We start from the raw sequence: 19,380 nt of genomic DNA on the forward strand, positions 1-19,380 counted from the left end.
ACCGACTTCCATAGTAAAACACCAATGCACATAAAATAAAAATAAATAAATAAAACAAATGCTTAAGATTGGAGATAAGATTCCCCCTCCCTTCTTTCTTTTTTACCTCTCCCTTTCTCTCTCTTTTCTTTCTTTGTCTTTGTCTTCCTCTCTCCCCTTCCCTCTCCCCACTCCTACACCTCCATAGAGTCTTGCCTTGTCTCAACTTTGTGACTCTCCTATTTCTTCCTCACAAATGATGATTACAGGTGTGTGCCACCACACCAGGTTGGTCATCACCTCTTTACTGTTGTTTGCTTGTTTTTGAGACAGGGTTTTTCTCTGTAGCCTGGGCTGTGCTGGAATTCTATGTAGATCAGGCTGGGCCTTAAACTCCACCTAAGTGCTGGAATTAAATGCATATGGTATCATACTAGGCTAGTTATCAACTCTTCACTTCAGTATATGACTCCTTTAAAAGATATATTTGAGGACTGGAGAGATGGCTTGATGGTTAACAGGACTGGCTGCTCATCTAGAAGATCCAGGTTCCATTTCTAGCACTAACATGGCTGCTCGACTTCCCTGGGTCCTACAGCCATTTCTGGCCTCAGCAGGCACTGCAAACACAGGGTACACAGACATACATGAAGGCAAAATACCCATACACATAACTTGTTTTAAAAGAAAGAAAAATAATTAAGCACTGTTGGTGGAACTATATTGTGACCCAGGTGCTATGGAAAATGGTTTTATGGTATTATTTAAGATAAAGCTAACATATGCCCCTAACAGTAGTGCCTCTGATAATTTATATATATATATACATACATACATACATACACATATGCACAAAGAATTGGAAGCAGGCTCTCAAAGCTGTGCATCCATGTTTGTAGATCATTATTCACAAGAGCCAACCAGAAATCTGTGTGTGAATAAATGAAGATTAAGATATCTTCTTCCCTGCTCCCATACCCACCCTTCCTCCATCTCAATTATCCCATTCCCCCAAGCTCTCCCCAATCCTCCCCTTTTCCCTTCTCTCTCCCCATCTCCCCTTCCTCCACCCCACCCACCTCACCCCCATTCCCCTACTCCCAACTTTTACCCAGCGATCTTGTCTTCTTTCAATATCCAGGAGGATAACTATATATTTTTCGGGGGTTCACCTTCTTATTTAGCTTCTCTAGGATCACGAACTATAGGCTCAATGTCTGTTGTTTATGGCTAGAATCCACTTATGAGTGAGTACATACCATATTCCTCTTTTGGGGTCTGGGTTATCTCACTCAGTAAAGTGTTTTCTATTTCCATCTATTTGCATGCAAAATTCAAGATGTCATTGTTTTTTACTGCTGAGTAGAACTCTAAAGTGTATATGTGCCACACCTCCTTTATCCATTCTTCTATTGAGGGGCACCTAGATTCTTTCCAGGTTCTGGCTATTACAAATAATGCTGCTATGAACATAGTTGAACAAATGCTTTTGTAGTATGATTGGGCATCTCTTGGGTATATTCCCAAGAGTGGAATTGCTGAATCCTGAGGTAGGTTGACTCCCAGTTTCCTGAGAAACTGCCACACTGATTTCCAAAGTGGTTGTACAAGTTTGCATTCCTACCAACAATGGATGAGTGTTCCCCTTACTCCACATCCTTTCCAGCATAGGCTATCATTGGTGTTTTTGGTTTTAGCCATTCTGACAGGTGTAAGATGGTATCTCAACATTGTTTTGATTTGCAGTTCCCTGATCACTAAGGAAGTTGAGCATGACCTTAAGTGTCTTTTGGCCATTTGAAATTCTTCTGTTGAGAATTCTCTGTTCAGTTCAGTGCCCCATTTTTTTAATTGGGTTAATTAGCATTTTAAAGTCTAGTTTCTTGAGTTCTTTATATATTTTGGAGATCAGACCTTTGTATGATGCGGGGTTGGTAAAGATCTCCTCCCATTCAGTAGGTTGCCTTTTTGTCTTAAAGACAGAAGCTTCTCAGTTTCAGGAGGTCCCATTTATTCATTGTTGCTCTTATTGTCTGTGCTGCTGGGGTTATATGTAGGAATTGGTCTCCTGTGCCCATGTGTTGCAGACTACTTCCCACCTTCTCTTCTATCAGGTTCAGTGTGGTCAGACTGATATTGAGGTCTTTAATCCATTTGGACTTGAGTTTTGTGTATGGTGATAGATATGGATCTATTTTCACTCTTCTACAGGTTGACATCCAGTTATGCCAGCATGATTTGTTAAAGATGCTTTCTTTCTTCCATTGTATAATTTTAGCTCCTTTGTTGAAAATTAGGTGTTCATAGGTTTGTGGGTAAATATCTGGGTCTTCGATTCGATTCCATTGGTCAAAATCTCTGTTTTTATGCCAATACCAAGCTGTTTTCACTACTGTAGCTCTGTAATAGAATTTGAAGTCAGGGATGGTAATACCTCCAGAAGTACTTTTATTGTATAGGATTGTTTTGGCTATCCTGGGTTTTTTATTTTTCCATAAAGTTGATTATTGTTCTCTCAAGGTCTGTGAAGAATTTTGTTGGGATTTTGATGGGGATTGCATTGAATCTATAAATTGCTTTTGGTGGAATTGCCGTTTTTTACTATGTTGATCCTCCCAATCCAAGAGCATGGGAGATGCTTCCATTTTCTGGTATCCTCTTCAATTTCTTTCTTCAAAGACTTAAAGTTCTTGTCAAATAGATTTTTCACTTCCTTGGTTAGAGTTACCCCAAGATACTTTATGCTAGTTGTGGCTATTGTGAAAGGTGATGCTTCTCTGATTTCCCTCTCTGCTTCTTTATCCTTTGTGTATAGGAGGGCAACTGATTTTTGGAGTTGATCTTTTAGCCTGACATATTACTAAAGGTGTTTATCAGCTGTAGGAGTTCTTTGGTAGAGTTTTTGGGGTCGCTTATGTACACTATCATATCATCTGCAAATAACGAAAGTTTGACTTCTTCCTTTCCTATTCGAATCCCCTTGATCTCCTTATGTTGCCTTATTGCTATTGCTAGAACTTCAGGTACCATATTGAAGAGGTATGGAGAGAGTGGGCAGCCTTGTCTTGTTCCTGATTTTAGTGGAATGGCTTTGAGTTTCTTCCATTTAATTTGATATTAGCTGTTGGTTTGCTATATATTGCTTTTATTATATTTAGGTATGATTCTCTCCAAAACCTTTATCATAAAGGGGTGTTGAATTTTGTCAAATGCTTTTTCAACATCTAATAAAATGATCATATAATTTTTTCTTTCAGTTTATTTATATGCTGGATTACATGGATAGATTTGTGTATTTTGAACCAGACCTGCATCTCTGGGATGAAGCCTAATTGATCATAATGTATAATTTTTTGATATGTTCTTAGATTCGGTTTGCCAGTATTTTATTGAGAATTTTTGCATCGATGTTTATGAGTGAGATTGGCCTGTAATTCTCTTTCTTGGTTGAGTCTTTGTGTGGTTTTGGTATCAGGGTAACTGTAGCTTCATAAAAGGAGTTTGGCAATGACTCTTCTGTTTCTATTTTGTGAAATACATTAAGGAGTATAGGTATTAGCTCTTCTTGGAAGTTCTGGTAGAATTCTGCATCGAAACTATCTGGTCCTGAGCTTCTTTTGGTAGGAAAGTTTTTGATGACAGCTTCTAATTCCTTGAGACTTACAGGTCTATTTAAATTGTTCACCTGGTCTTGATTTAATTTTGGTATATGGTACTTACCTTAAAACATGTCCATTTCTTTTACATTTTCCAATTTTGTGGCATACAGGCTTTTATAGTAAGATCTAATGATTCTCTGAATTTCCTATGTGTCTGTGGTTATGTCCCCCTTTTCATTTCTGGTCTTATTAATTTGTGTTCTCCCTCTGCCGTTTGATTAGTTTGGATAGGGGTTTGTCAATCTTGTTGATTTTCTTTAAGAACCAGCTTTTTGTTTCATTGATTCTTTGGATTGTTTTCTGTGTTTCTATTTTGTTGGTTTCAGCCCTCAGTTTGATTATATCCCGTCTTCTACTCCTCCTGGATGAGTCTGCTTCATTTTTTTTTTCTAGAGCTTTCAGGTGTGCTGTTAAATCTCTAATGTGTGCTTTCTCTGTTTTCTTTAAGTGGGCACTTAGTGCTATGAACTTTCCTCTCAGGACTGCTTTCATAGTGTCCCATAAGTTTGAGTATGTTGTTTCTTTATTTTCATTGAATTCAAGGAAGACTTTAATTTCTTTCTTTATTTCTTCCTTAATCCAGGTATGGTTCAGTAGTTGACTGTTTAGTTCCCATGAGTTTGCAGGCTTTCTGGGGGTAGAATTGTTGTTGAATTCCAACTTTATTCCATAGTGATTTGATAGTACACAGGTGTTTACTACAATTTCTTTGTTTGCTTTGTTACCAATTATGTGATCAATTTTTGAGAAGGTTCCATGAGATGCTGAGAAGAAGGTATATTCTCTTCTGTTTGGGTGGAATGTTCTATAGATGTCTATTAAGTCCATTTGGTACATTACATCTGTTAGTTCTCTTATTTCTCTGTTAAGTTTCTGTCTGGTTGACCTGTCCATTGGTGAGGGAGGAGTGTTGAAATCTTCTCCTATTGGAGGGTGGGGTTTGATGTATGCTTTAAGTTCTAGTTCATATGTGGGTGCTTTTATATTATATTTATATTCCTCATGATGAATTGTTCCTGTTATGAGAATAAAGTGTCCTTTTCCATCTCTTCTGATTGATTTTAGTTTGAAATCAATTTTGTTAGATATTAGTATAGCCACACCTGCTTGTTTCTTTGGTCCATTTGATTGGAAAACCTTTTCCCAACCCTTTACTCTGAGGTAGTGTCTGTCTTTGAGGTTGAGGTGTATTTCTTGTAAACAGCAGAATGTTAGATCCTGTTTTCGTATCCATTCTCTTAACCTGTGCTTTTTTATAGGTGAATTGAGTCCATTGATGTTAAGTGATACTAATGACCAGTGGTTGCTAACTCCAGTTATTTTTTTCTGGTGGTAGTGTTTTTGTGCTTCCCTTCTTTGAGTTGTGCTGGTGGAGGGATATTAGATGCTTGTGTTATTATGGCTATTGTTGGCTTCCTTGGTTTGTGCTTTTCCTTCTAGTATTTTCTGTAAGGCTGGGTTTGTGGCTATGTATTGTTTAAATCTGTTTTTGTCCTGGAATATCTTGTTTTCTCCATTGATGGTGAATGCAAGCTTTGCTGGATATAATAGTCTGGGCTTGCATCCTTGGTCTCTTCGTGTCTGCAGCACATCTATCCAAGACCTTCTGGCTTTCATGGTTTCCATTGAGATGTCAAGTGTAATTCTTATAGGTTTCCCTGTATATGTTACTTGACCTTTTTCCTTTGCAGCTCTTGTTCTTTATTCTGTATGTTTTGTGTTTTGATTATTATATGGCGAGGGGATGCTTTTTTTTTATCCAGTCTATTCGGTGTTCTGTATGCTTCTTGTACCTTCATAGGAATATCCTTCTTTAGGTTGGGAAAGTCTTCTTCTATAATTTTGTTGAATATATTTTTTGGGCCTTTGAGCTGTAATTCTTCTTCTTCTACCCCTATTATTCTTAGGTTTGGTCTTTTCACAGTGTCCCAGATTTCCTGGATTTTTGTGTTAAGAATTTTTAGATTTGTTATTTTCTTTAATCAATGAGTTTATTTCCTTTATAGTATCTTCTGTGTCTGAGATTCTTTCTTCTATCTCTTGTATTCTGTTGGTTATGATTGTCTCTGTAGTTCCTGTTCATTTACCCAGATTTTCCATATCCAGTGTTCCCTTGGTTTGTGTTTTCTTCATTACCTCCATTTCATTTTTCAAGTCTTGAACTGTTTCCATTTCCTGTTTGATTGTTTTATCTTGGTTTTCTTGTGTATCTTTGAGAGATTTATTCATTTCTTCTACCTTTTTGTTTGTCTTCTCCATTTATTTACAGCAGTTTTTCACATCCTGTTTAAGGTCCTCTATTATTTTCATAATGTTACGTTTAAAGTCGATTTCTTCTACTTCTTCTGGTATAGGGTGTTCAAGTCTTCTTGTTGCGTGATCCCTGGAATCTGGTGTTGTCACGTTGCCTTTCAGGTTGTTGCAGGAATTCTTGCATTGATGACTGCCCATCTCTTCCTTCAAATGCAGCCAGGAGAGTCTTGGCATCTTGGTTCAATCTATGCTGTGACTGACTCTGGGTCGATCTCCTCAGTGCAAGAGCAGGAATTGTTCCTGGGCCAAGGAGTGGTCTGGATGGTTATCCTCAGCACAGGGAAAGGACTCCCCTCTGGGTGGTTAGCCTCAGTGCAGGAATAGGCACTGTTCCTGGGCCAAGGACCTCGCAGACAATAGGGCAGGCTTGGGGGAGGCAGGGATGTGTGGAACCAAGAAGCCCCTGCAGCAGGAGCTGAAGGGGTCCAGTGCTCCTTTCCCAGATGTTCCACCTCACCTTGGGATGACACCCACTCACTGGTCTGAAAGGTTGTCTCCTGACAAATTATTTATTTATTTTTATTTTTAAATATTTATTTATTATGTATACAATATTCTGTCTGTGTGTCTGCCTGCAGGCCAGAGGAGGGCACCAGACCCCATCAGAGATGGTTGTGAGCCACCATGTGGTTGCTGGGAATTAAACTCAGGACCTTTGGAAGAGCAGGCAATGCTCTTAACCACTGAGCTATCTCTCCAGCCCCCCTGACTAATTTTTTAAATTAAAAATATTGGAGCCATCTGAGTGGTTGTCTGTGAGTTTGAGGTCAACCCACCTGGTCTACATAGTGAGTTCCATTACAGCCAAGGCTACCTAAAGAAACCCTGTCTCAGAGAAAGAATACATATACATATACACCCATATACACATACACACACCATACACACATACAGTAGAATAAAATGTATTTGAAGAAACTGGTATAGTGACAGTACCCAGTAATCCCAGTACTCAGCAGGCAGAAGCAAGTGGTTCTCTGTGAGTTTGAGGCTACTCTGGTCTATGTGAGTCCCAGATCAGTTGGTCTCATAGTGTCTTAGTTAGGGTTTCTATTGCTGTAAACAGACATGTAATCATGTAAACGTGACCACAGCAACTCTTAGAAAGGAAACCCTTAACAGGGGCTGGCTTACAGTGTCAGAGGATTAGTCAATTATCATCATGGTGGGAAACATGGAGAAGGAGCTGAGAGTTTTACATCTTGATCCACAGACAACAGGAAGTGAACTGTCTAGCACATTGAGTATAGCTTGATCAAAGAAGACCACTCCCTCCTTGAAGGACACCCCTACTTCAACAAAGCCACACCTAATAGTGCCACTTCCTTTGGAGGCCATTTCTTTCTAACCACTACACATAGTGGGTCCTATCTAAGAAAAAAGGAAGCAAACAAGCAGGCTGGCAAATGCATAGATTTGCTATTCATTAATGTCTGCTGCATAATGTTCTGTCTACCTGTGTTTATCATGTGAACTTCTTTTTTCTGGATTATGTCACAAAAGAAAAACTCATTAAAAATACAGGAATTAGGAAAATGGCTTGAGGGGGAAAAGCACTTTAAAAGAAAAAAAAGAAAACAATTCATTGTATGAAGTCCAAATCGGGTGGAGTAGAATAAGGTAGCAAAGACTAACTATTAGAAAATAATGTATTGATTTATTTAGTGGTTTACACGAAGTACTGCTTGTGCTTTCTATTTGCCAGACCTCACTGGCTAGTTGAAACAGAATGACCTTGAGGAATTGCTGAGACAATGGGCCATTGCCCTTAACAACCAGCTGACTGCCAAGGACCCTCCTGTGAAGTCTCACTTCCTTGCCTGCCCCACCTAGTAGTTTTAGAATATAAAATGAGAATACAAATTGGATATGGCATGGAAGCCTTTCAGGAACTGTCCTGGCTATTGTCCACCAGTGACATCTCTTCCTTTCCACTCTGATTGGTGTCAGAATTCTTATTCCAGAGTCTCCAGCAAAAAGGGCTAAGGATGTAGCTTTTTTGGTATAGTGTTTGATAGACTGCCAAAGCCTTAAGGGTCTATCTTTTGCAAGACAGAAACAGGAGGATCCCAAGTTCAAGGTCTTCCTTGTCTACATCTGATATTTGAGACCAGCCTGGGATTCATGAAACCTTGCTTTGTTTCGTATTTTGAAGTCCACCAACAGAAATATGCATAAAGACATTTTGCTCTAGGAATATGAAAGAAGACTGTTCATAATGTAAACTTGTCCAGTGCTCACAGAAACACCTCCATATCCCAAGAGCATCACATTGAATGGAAAAAGCCAGATAGGAAGAACACATGTAGAAGGATTCTGTTTATATGAGGGTCAAGTACAAGGTCACCTGCAGAGATTGAATCCTACCAGGGGGTAGGATTGGCGGGAAAGCAGGCAGCAGGAAAGTTCTGGGGAGACTGCTGTATCTCAGTTGAGGTGTTGGTTGCTTAAACGAATGCATTTGCCAAAACTGATCTGTGAGGGTGCTTAAGACATGGGTATTTTGCTCAGTGCAAAATACATACCAATGTCAGTGAAGTTTTAAATAAAATATGAAGGTTGAAAAAAGCAGGCTATGTGTATACCTATTCAAGCTATGAGCACTTCAGTTAATTGAAATGCAAGGAGAATTTAGATCGCACAGGTCGTTACTCAAGAAGCAATAGTGACATCGGAGAAAAGGCCAGAGTAACTAGAAACCTCAGAAGAGCAACCAGGAACTGTGCGCAGTGTCTCAAGAATTTTGTCAAACTTTACTAAGTACCACAGGCCTCTCCTTTGGTCCTTTATCAAAGATGTGACTGAAAAATATGGTCACTAGAAACAAGCCTGTTTGTTCTTTGTCTTTAAGATAACTTTAAGTATAGCCATGCATATTCATTATTAAAAAACAAAAGATGAAATATGTGAACAGAAAAAAACGTGAACTAACAAGTTCCCAGATGATCTCCCTCAGTGTGGGCTGGGATTCCTCCAGGCTCCCTTTTAAAGGCTATTTGAGATTTTCTTTCTTTCTTTCTTTCTTTCTTTCTTTCTTTCTTTCTTTCTTTCTTTCTTTCTTTCTTTCTCTCTCTCTCTCTCTCTCTCTCTCTCTCTCTCTNCCTCCCTCCCCCTTCCCTTCCTCCCTCCCTTCTTCCCTCCTCCCTTCCTTCCTTTCTTTTCTTTTCAGGATCTGAAGACCGAACCCAGGGCCTAGCACTGGCCTACCACTGAACTAAATCCCTAACCTCAAATTTTTTTCTTTTAAGATTGTTTCCAGTCCTTCCCTTCGAAGATGCGGTTCATTCTCACTGTGCAGAATCTGTGACTGTCTTTGTTGGGGATGATCCAACTTTTGATGATATAGTTAATCACCCTTCCTCAGTCCCCCCATGGTATCATCTGGAAGTCAAAGGATTTTCTCTTCCTTTTCCTTTTCTTTTTGTTTTCTGGGGTAGTATCTCAGGATGTAGCCCCAACTGCCCGTGAAATGGCTATTGTGCTGGTTTCAGACCTGCAGAGTTCCTCCTACCCCAGCCTCCTGAGCGCTTCATTTCAGGCCTGATCTTCCAAATTTGTCAGGGTCTTGCTTTCCAAACTGAATCAATTGTTAACCAAAGGGGGAAAAAAAGTCTTTCATAATTTAACGTTTTTAAATGACTGGGAATGAGTTCTATGATTCTGAGGGAAAGCGCTTGTATAGAAATGGGTTTTTATGAATATACAGGACTATTCTGTAAGCTCATGTATGAAACGTACACTCTAGTGACTGGACAGCGCAGTTTTTAAAGTATATTCCAGGTTCATGCACACACATGAGCCTGTTTTCCCTTCTGCGCCTTCAGAGAGCCACTTAGCTGCTACCTCTGCCTTTTGTCAAACTTAGCAATGCCTTTTTGAGATCTGCCTTTTTACCTCTGGTGGATTCTGCCACGCTCCCTCAAATTGCAAGGTACATTAACTCAGACAGTGGCTACCTTGTTCACCGTGTTATCCCTAGGACAGAGAAGGAAAAGCTCAAAAGAGTTGAATAAGTAAATTATGAACAAATGAGTGGTACTACCAGTCTATTTATGGAAGACCCGTGGATTGCTGGAATAATTGGTAGTTTCTTGTGATAACCATTCATGTCCCTCTTTTACATATCTTGCTGCTCTTCCCAGGTGTGTGAGTAGGGATTGGGGAAAAATCATGGAGGAGGGTGAGGGGGATAATAAACAGAGCTGGAGGGGACAGGGTAGAAAGCAGGTAGTGCAAAACCTTGGACATTGATTCTAAATGTAACTGGAAGCCATTCCAAAGGGCTTAGAAGGACTCAGAGTGACCTGTGCTTTGTAGTGCCCTTGGGCCGAGGAGGTAGTTCAGTTGCTAGGATGCTTGCCTGGCATGCACGAAGCGCTGAGCTGAATCCCAGAACCCAGTATTTGCCTGTAATCCTAGCACAGGAAGTGCAAACAGGAGGACCCAAAGTTCAAGGTCATCCCTGGTTACACTGTGAGTTCAACCAGCATGGGCTGCACCAGACCCTGACTCTCACACACACACAAAAGCCGGGACACGTGCTTAAAAAGTACAGTTTTTAATTCAAATTTCGGTGAATGGGTATATGGCTGTCTGCTCATAAATGCTTCTCCCCAGTGGGGCAAAGGATGGTGGTTTGAGGATATGGGGGTGGGTGCTGTTGTTAGGGGAATGAGAGGAAGACAATAAAAGAAAGACAACTGTTAAATTAGGCTATTATATAACAAAGGGTTTAGGATATCTTTCAGGAAAAAGCTTCAAAGGTCCAAAAAATGAACACGCACAAAGGAAGCCTGCTCATCCAGCTGATAATGTTCGAAGCTACAATATCCAAGCCCTCCACATAGAAGAGGCACGTGACATACACAGAGGTTCACTACCTGCACGAAAGAGCGCCAAACTCCCTTGTGCCCTTCAGAAAGCAGGAGTGGCTCTCTGTCTTCTTGCTACTAATTCTCTGATGCCAATGTCGGGGGAGCAGACATGAGCTTGGAGAGCCGGCCTCCTTGTCTGCTGACCATACATAATCAATCATTTTCTGGTTGTAAAAATCTGGTGTCCTAATGTTGCTTTGTGTGTGCCTTGGGCTGAAAACTTATATTCAATGTCATGTGTTCTGCACGTGTGCTAAGCTACCGTCACATTATCGATTCTTTGCAGAAGAAAAAGTTTTATGGCATATTAAGCGGTTAAAGACATCAGCGGTAGCTAATAAGATGATAAAGTCATACCCAAGTACAATAATGGTGATGCTAGCACCTGCACCCCCACCACTTGGGAGGCAGAGGCAGGTTGAGCCCGTCAAGCTTCGGATCAGCCAGGGCTACACAGTGAGCCCTCATCTCAAAAGCAAACAAAATTAACACCTAATGTTTTCCTTCCAATTCAAGTTCAAGCTGACACTTTGCCGTGGTGTTTAAGTATTTTAATATGTTTGTAGCACTATGGTGAAAAACTCAGTTAAATGTTAAAAATCACATTTTCTTCAGATTGCCTGGAACTGCTCATTTTCATCTCTTTTTTTTCCTGTTTTCTACCTACACATGGATGCTAGGGTGGTAGTCCATTTGGACATCTACTTTGTGGTTGCCAGGGTAGTGATCCAGTCAGATGTCTGCTTAGTTTTTGTTGGCTAATACAAAGCAGAGGTACTCAATGGGTAGCAGAAAAATCAGTCAATATTGAAAGTCTAAAGCCAGTCTCTTTGGACTGAAGGGAGAGATGACTCAGTGGTTAAGACCATTGGTTGCTCTTCTGAAGGACCCTGGTGTGGTTCCCAGTACCCATATGGTAGCTCACAATTGTCTGTAACTCCAGTTCCAGGCAGTGTGATGCTCTCTTCTGGCCTCAGTGGGTACCAGCCATGTATGTGGTACACAGATATACATGCAGGCAAAATACTAATACACATTAAATAAGTCTGAAAGACAAAGAAAAGAAAGTGGGTGTGGGTATCTCATAAGCTATGTTCTCAGCAGGGGCTGATTTCATATCACAGTCGTCTCATTTCACTTGGGAAGCTGAGGAAAAAGGATTACTTCAGTAGCTTAACAAGACCCTGTTTCAAAGAAAAAGAAAAAACAAAAACACCATGACCAAGGAAACTTAAAAGAGAAAGCATTTAATTGGGCTTATGGTTTCAGAGTGTTAGAGCCCATGATGACAGAGCAAAGGCATAGTATGAGACAATCTGTCAATTATGTTTTAAATAAATGCTGATTGGTCAATAGCCAGGTGGGAAGTATAGGTGGGACAACCAGACAGAGAGTAGAGTCCAGTCAAGGAGAACAGGAGAATTCTGGAAAGGAGGAAGCCCATTCCTCCCCAGTCCTGGCCCATCCACTGAAGAAGCAGGATGTGACCTGCTTCACTAAAAAGGTACTTAGCCATGTGGCTAACATAGATAAAAATAATGGGTTAATGTAAGTTATAAGAGCTAATATGAAGCCTGAGCTAATGGGCCTATCAGTTTATAACGTATGTAGACTTCTGTGTGATTTTCTTTGGGATTTACCGGCTATGGGAACTGGGCAGGACAGAAATCCCAACAAGCAGGCCCTCATGTTACAAAGGCATGGCAGCAGAAACAGCTAAAAGCTCATATTTGGGTCTGAAAGCAGGACAGAGACATCATACTGGGAATGGCATCTGTCTTTTGAAACTTCAAGTCTGCTGCCAGAGACACACTTCCTCTAACAAGGCCATACCTCCTAATCTTGCGGATCATTTTCACCACCTGGGGATCAAGTATTCAAACATATGAGCCTATGAGGACCATTCTCATTCTGTCCATCACAAAAACAAAACAACCTCCCTAACAAACAAACACCCCAATAAACTACATTCTTCTGGGTGACTCTAACGCTTCAATTGTACTTTCCCATCTGGGGAGTCAACAAAGGGTCACAGTCTTAGATGACATTGCTGAGCATGTCTGTGCAAGTGCTTAGAAGATGGAGCGCTATTCAAATGCACCTCTGCTCCTCAACCTGCACTGTTTCAGGGTCAGGGATTCTAATTGGTTCCTATGTCTGCCCTGACTTCCTTGCTTTTGGACAGGACCACATTGTCTGTGTCCTGCTTTCCCAGCTTCACTATCAGCCCTTCAGGAAGCCCCATCTGTTCTTCCCCTGAATCCGTGTATTATTTGTGATCCATCAACAGCCTGTGCTACTTGTAATAGAGCATGATTTCATGTACTGCGTCATAGGTGCAAGGAATTCTCTCATTAACTCCATTTCATCGGGTGCTAGTTCTGTTTCGCGATTCTGCTATTTTCTCCCATACTGTCACTTCTGTCAGCTGCTGGGGATTCTTGTGCGTGCTCGTGTTTTACATACGATGTTAACTAAGAATTTGCTGTGACTCCTAATTGTTTCCCCCTTACAGCCTAACCACAGCGATTTTACAAAAGGGCTGGGAAGGCTACTGGAGAGAATATGCCAATGGTTTTTTGAATGGTAGTTTTTATTTTTTAAATATGCTCCCCACACTTTCACTGACTAAAAGAGAGGTGAAATTCAAATAGGCAAGTGGTAACTATTAGTAAAATGTACATGGTTGTTATATGCTTTACATTGAACCATTTCTCAATATTCCAAGAACCAAGAAGCTTTATACAGACCAGGACCAGATCTGTTCATTCTACGTTTTCAAGGTTCAGTCCATGCAAAACATGACCTCATATTTGAAATATACATTGCTTAAGTGGCTGGGAAGAAGTATAAGATGTATATGATAGACTCATTGGATGAATTTGCAGTCATTAGAAACCCTAAGAAAGCCACAACTTTAAACGTTGTCTGCTTCTGCACTGAAATCTGGAATTGGCCTTCTGGTCGGTTTCTACAGAGCAGTGTGTACACAGAGGGAGTTCACCTCCCACTCGGTCAGGACATGGATAGCATCACCTTGCAATTGTATGCAGCCACCAGCGTGTCAGCTTACACAGTAAGGCCGCTGGAGGTTGTGTGACATCTTTGGAACAACCTGAACCAAAAATAACAAATCAAAGTCCAAAATAGCCAACCATACTGTAGCTGGTCCTTGTCCTGCAGAAGTCACGACCAATTCACCTTGTTTGCTCTTACCAATCTAGATAAAGCTGTGGACTGGGGTGAAAAAAAAAAATGCTACAACCAAGCAGAAAAGAAGAGTGGTCCTCTCTAGTCCTGAAGGGGGTAGTCAATAAGTAGCATTAACTCCGAGCTTTTCGGCAGGAGAGCTTCAGCTGTCTTCAGAATTTCCAATTTGAATACCCCATCCTCAGAATTTGGACATTTAACCCATCCAGAAAGGACAAACAACCACAAAACTCCTAAGCAGCTTACAACTAGAAATGTATACGAACTTACGCCACCACCACTCTTATTTTAAGTCACTGTCTGACCCAGTGACAGATGTCATTCCTTAAGTACTTCACATAGCTCCTGGGTTCTATTTTTAAGTGAATGAAAGTATCATACACTAAGTGCTTCCAACAAAATTTCACCCTGTTGGTTTTATTTCTAATATTTTATTCTCTAAAGCTCTAGGTGGTCGATTTAACCATTGATTACTGCATTAAGTTGCCAACATTCCTGGTCTTTGATTAACTAAGTACTTCTGTGTAATACAAACTAGTATCATTTGAGAAAAAAATACTTATAGGTATGATGGAGGTTTCTAAAATTGAAAAAAAAAATGATCTCTGTCCAAATGCAGCCCACTGAAACGCCATCTAAGGATTACAGAGAGTCGGGTGGCATCTTTACAATAATGACCCACCAGCAACAAAGAAGGTTATCTGGGAGCTGGGAGGGGCCCTGGGTGTAGTTGATACTTGGAAGGCAAATTATTCCATTACTGTTGTTACTAAGCAGTTCTTCGGGTCCTTCCATCCGTTGTGGTGTGAATGGTTTCAGTGACCACGATCTTCTTACGTCTTCCTAACTGGGTGTCCTTAAGATGAAGTGAAATGGTATCCCAAAGCTTCATGGGAAAAAATAAAAACAAGAAAATAAGGAGCATACTTTGGAAGTAGATATAGCCCCTTGAGTTTATCCTGATGGATTTTCCATCTTTCTTCACATCAGATTAAATGCTAAAGCTTACACTTTTTGTAAGAGTTTGGAGATGGGCATTAAATCTGTTTACTTATTTAGTGATTTAAAGTAAGATACAAATGTTAATCATGCAAAATTAATTCTTGCACATTAGGCAAGATAAACAAATAGCTAAACTACTGAGTTGCTACCAAGGTAGCCGAACAGCCTGCCAAGGCCATGCCAGGGCATGACCCAGAAGAAAATGACAACTACTTGTGGGGCTTAAATTACAGATCCAGGATGACAAACAGCACTCTCCTTTGTCGTGTGGGTGGCAGACATCTCTAATCGATCCCTGATCTCTAACCAGAGTCGTCCTTACAGTCAGAGCCTGAACTCTGCCACCTGCCCCACGTAGACCAAGTAAGCCAACAACAAGAATGGTAAGCAGAGAAAGAAAGCGTATAATGTGGCCAGGATGGGAAGAGGAAGATTCAGTGAGCCCTCATGTCTGTGCTCAGGGTCCTCAGTGAGGTTTAGGGTTAAAGAGAAAGCCATAGGCATGCATAACCAAGCAGCCTTGTCCAGATGAGGTCCTGGTGGAATCATTGCCTGACTTCCAGTTTCTCCCAGAAGGCAGTCTGAGAATGTGCCAGAACTGTGTGGCAGCTCTTTCCAGAGATGAGCCCCCGTCTGGCTGCCCTTCCCTAGTTGTGAAATTCCCATGTCTTGGGGCCCTTTGTTTTAATAGTTTGATAAGTTAAAGGGAGGGTGCACATTTCTCCCTGGGAAGATTATCTTCGTTCCTGTCTGGATGCTCACTCTTGGTCTTCCCTCAGGCAGAGGAGACAGCCTCTCTAACTCAGTGTACCAAACCCTCTCATGCCAGCAGGAAGAAGGGCAGGCAGAGAGCAATACCCAAATTCCACTGTTGCTTAATCAGGAAAGCATCCATACTCCTAGGACACTTGTTTACGTCATCCAGACGGGGTCATGAGCCCTGCTTTAGAGGCAAATGGGGCCTGTCGGTGGAAAGGTGTTAACTGAGCTGGGTCAGTGAATAAGCTTGACTTTCAGATAATCTACAGAAACTGAGCTAGGCTTTAACTTTTAAAAAAGCAGTTAGCTCTTATTTAAAATAAGATTTATCTGGGCATCGTGGATTTTTCTTTCTAACTCTGACAATTCTAACCCGGGTGTGTTGCAATTCAAAACTGAGAGGTTTTAGAAGAGAAGGAAGGGGACACAAATATTGAGTACGGGAGGAACGACAGCTCCAACAGTGAATGCTATGTTTATTGCCATTTTCTAGATTCGGAAGCTGGGGCCTAGAGAAAGAGAGAGATTTAACTACTTTACACAGCTAATGAGAATAAACATGGGTTTGGATTCCAGAAGGCTAAACGGTGTCTTCTAACCAGTACATTCTTGGCCCATGGGACCTAAGAGGTGTTAGACATTCAAGAGCGCAGGTTAAGAGTTCTTTAACACAGTGCCCACACCATGAATGAAAAGGCCAAGAGGAGGTCAGACTGTCACCATGAAGGTCACATGTCTCTCTAGTTTGACCAGCAATGCTTCCTGTTAGCCTAGTGGTTCTCCACTTGAAAGAAAGTCTGGGAGATTTTGCCCCTTCAGAAGACATTGGTAATGATTATGTACTTCTGGTTATTAAAAAATGGAGAAGGAGTATTGTTGGTATCCAGAGGTTGATGCCGGAGGTGGGGCAAAATATTCTTCAATATAGATCATCCTTTATAGCAAAGAAAAGACTTCTGAAGGAAATGCTGAGAAGTAGTGAATTTCTCGAGTAGGCACCCAGATACAGAGTAGGACTGAGTCTCTCTCTCTCTCTCTCTCTCTCTCTCTCTCTCTCTCTCTCTCTGTGTGTGTGTGTGTGTGTGTGTAGGACTCACCTTTGCCACATGTCTTAGAGCAGAACCCACCACATGGTATTCCCTCTTAGAATTCTACACTGAACTTTGTCTTCAGTTAGGAGCGGGAATGAAGAATGCCAGGAGAAAGTGGTTAAGAGCCACGGAGACCTGGGCCCTCACAAGGGACTTTAGAATCTGTGCTTATGAAAGCAGTGCTTACTGCAGAATCATTATGGAACTATGTACCAAAGAACTTAACATTTAACTGTCTAATAAAGTTAAATATAAGTAGAAGTAATGCACTTAAAGACATTTATTGCATAAAGTCATATAGAAATTCTCTCTGTGATATTTTGTATCAGCCATATTATCCCTGCCCCACCCCCATAAGGTTGAGACACATACAAATTTAGGTTTATTTTTAATTCAAGAACAGCCTATGTCAGAGAAGGCTTATTGGTTCATGTTTGAGATTGATATACACAGTAATATTTTTCATAGATCATGTAAACTAAGAAACAACAGTTGCCCTATTCATGAATAAATGACTAATGAATGACAAAAGGCAGAGAGCCTGCTAGGAGCTGTGGTTCTAGCTGTTAAAAACATATCGTTGTTCAGAATCTGGGGCCTCGGAGTTTGAAGCTATTTTCTTTCTCCCCCAGAGTCTGATTACCTTGCTAGTCTGCTCCATGGTAACTTGTGATACCGCCCCAACAGAGACACTGGGCTAAAGATGTGCATCTCTTTTGAGATTCCTGGTACACGTCCAGCGCAAACCTTATTCCCCTTGAGACTATGCCAGACCAACTGTCAATGTCACGCCAGCAGTTTCTGAGGCGTCCATTGGACCGTTACGGCTACTCTGACAGTCTTCATGCATCTAATTTATGCATTGAACTCTACAAATTACCATGTGGTTATCAAGTTGCTCGTATTAACTGAAACCAGAAATTTAAATTTATCAACAACGTGAATTCCACGAAGCTCTTCCAAACGGGCCATTAGCCAAAGGGATATTAGTTACCAAAGGGGGCTCATTAGTGATTGGGCTCATTTCTAAAGTGGCCCCATGGCATTGTTCCCAAAGAAAAGAACCAGCCAGCCGAGATCACGGCTGTTGGGCACTACGGACTTACATATTCACTGTCTCCCTTTCACAGTCACAAATCTTCGTCCCCATTCCCAGTTGAAAGATGACCTCCAGTGTGAAACCTGATGAGGATCTGCTTGTTGATCTGCAAAACAGAAGTCGTGATGGTACCTACCTCACCACAAACCACGAGGATGAAACGGAGCATGGCAAGCTGAAGCTGACCTCAGGCGGACCTACGGCAGCTCTTACTTTTGTTGTGTTTATTAGTAAAATGACTCCCACATCACTAGCGCTTCTTACCATCATTATATTTAGTAGCAAAATGACTCCCAAGTCACTATGCCCCTCAGGATAGCATGTGACCTGCCAATAGCAGGAGCCACCATGTTTTCAGTTACTAGCATGCAATCTTAGGGGCGGCGCTAATGGACTTGGGCATACACGTGGATCTTTTTCTATTTCTCAACTTTAATTTATTGTCTCATTGCAAGAACTTTCTTCTTCAGCTCCCCCTAAAATTAAGAAAGATACACAAGCAATTTGTATCTATCTCCCCCTGTAAGGCATTCTTTGTTTGGGATTTCAGGAAAGTTATAATTATTTTAATGTGACACACTTGATAGCAGAAGATAAAGGACCCATTAGAGGAAGACCAGCCTGTAACCATTGGGCTGGGGGGGTAAACCCTATAATTGGCAAGTAGACTACCATGGTGTTTTTTTTTATTTATTTACTTACTTTTTTATTTATTTATTAAAGATTTCTGTCTCTTCCCCAACGCCGCCTCCCATTTCCCTCCCCTTCCCCCAATCAAGTCCCCCTCCCTCGTCAGCCCAAAGAGCCATCAGGGTTCCTGTGGGAAGTCCAAGGACCACCCACCTCCATCCAGGTCTAGTAAGGTGAGCATCCAAACTGCCTAGGCTCCCACAAAGCCAATACGTGCAGTAGGATCAAAACCCCATTGCCATTGTTCTTGAGTTCTCCGTAGTCCTCATTGTCTGCTAGACTACCATGTTAATAGCGTAAACTGCTCTCTGCTGACTGATCCTGGACAGATTCCACCAGTGTTCCCTGACGCTTGGCAAAAGGAAGCGGCTAACAAAAGCAATTGTCTTTTGTTGTTGTTTATTTCAGTATAAAAGACTGGACCTCAGCTCTCTATATCCCAGACAAGCATCCACCGCTGAGCTGTATTCTCAACTCTGTCTCTACAATTTGTTTATATTGAGATATAAACAGTTTTTAATTTTAATTATTATTATGTGTGTGTACACACACGGTGTGTGTGTGTGTGTGTGTGTGTGATATGTTGTGGAGAAATGGGCATACTTTTACATGCATGTGTAGGTCAAAGAAAAGCTTTCAGGGAGTCAGCTCTCATTCCACGTGGGACTCTGGGATCGAACTCAGGATGTCATGCTTGTACGGGC

General features: G+C 41.2%; 1 long non-coding RNA gene across 3 annotated transcripts in view; it reads left to right on the plus strand.

Annotated features, from left to right (window-relative positions):
- LOC126506058 (uncharacterized) overlaps positions 1 to 18,236 on the plus strand; it is a 31,927-nt gene extending 13,691 nt beyond the window's left edge. For all 3 annotated transcript variants that reach the window (XR_007593075.1, XR_007593074.1, XR_007593073.1), the window contains one exon: positions 18,018 to 18,236. This is a non-coding gene — a long non-coding RNA (uncharacterized lncRNA). The remainder of the gene's footprint in view (positions 1 to 18,017) is intronic.
- Positions 18,237 to 19,380: the final 1,144 nt, after the last annotated feature.

The sequence above is a fragment of the Alexandromys fortis genome, unplaced genomic scaffold, assembly GCF_014885135.2.
Source record: "Alexandromys fortis isolate MF-2015 unplaced genomic scaffold, M_Fortis_MF-2015_v1.1 scaffold_48, whole genome shotgun sequence".
Lineage (NCBI taxonomy): Eukaryota > Metazoa > Chordata > Mammalia > Rodentia > Cricetidae > Alexandromys > Alexandromys fortis.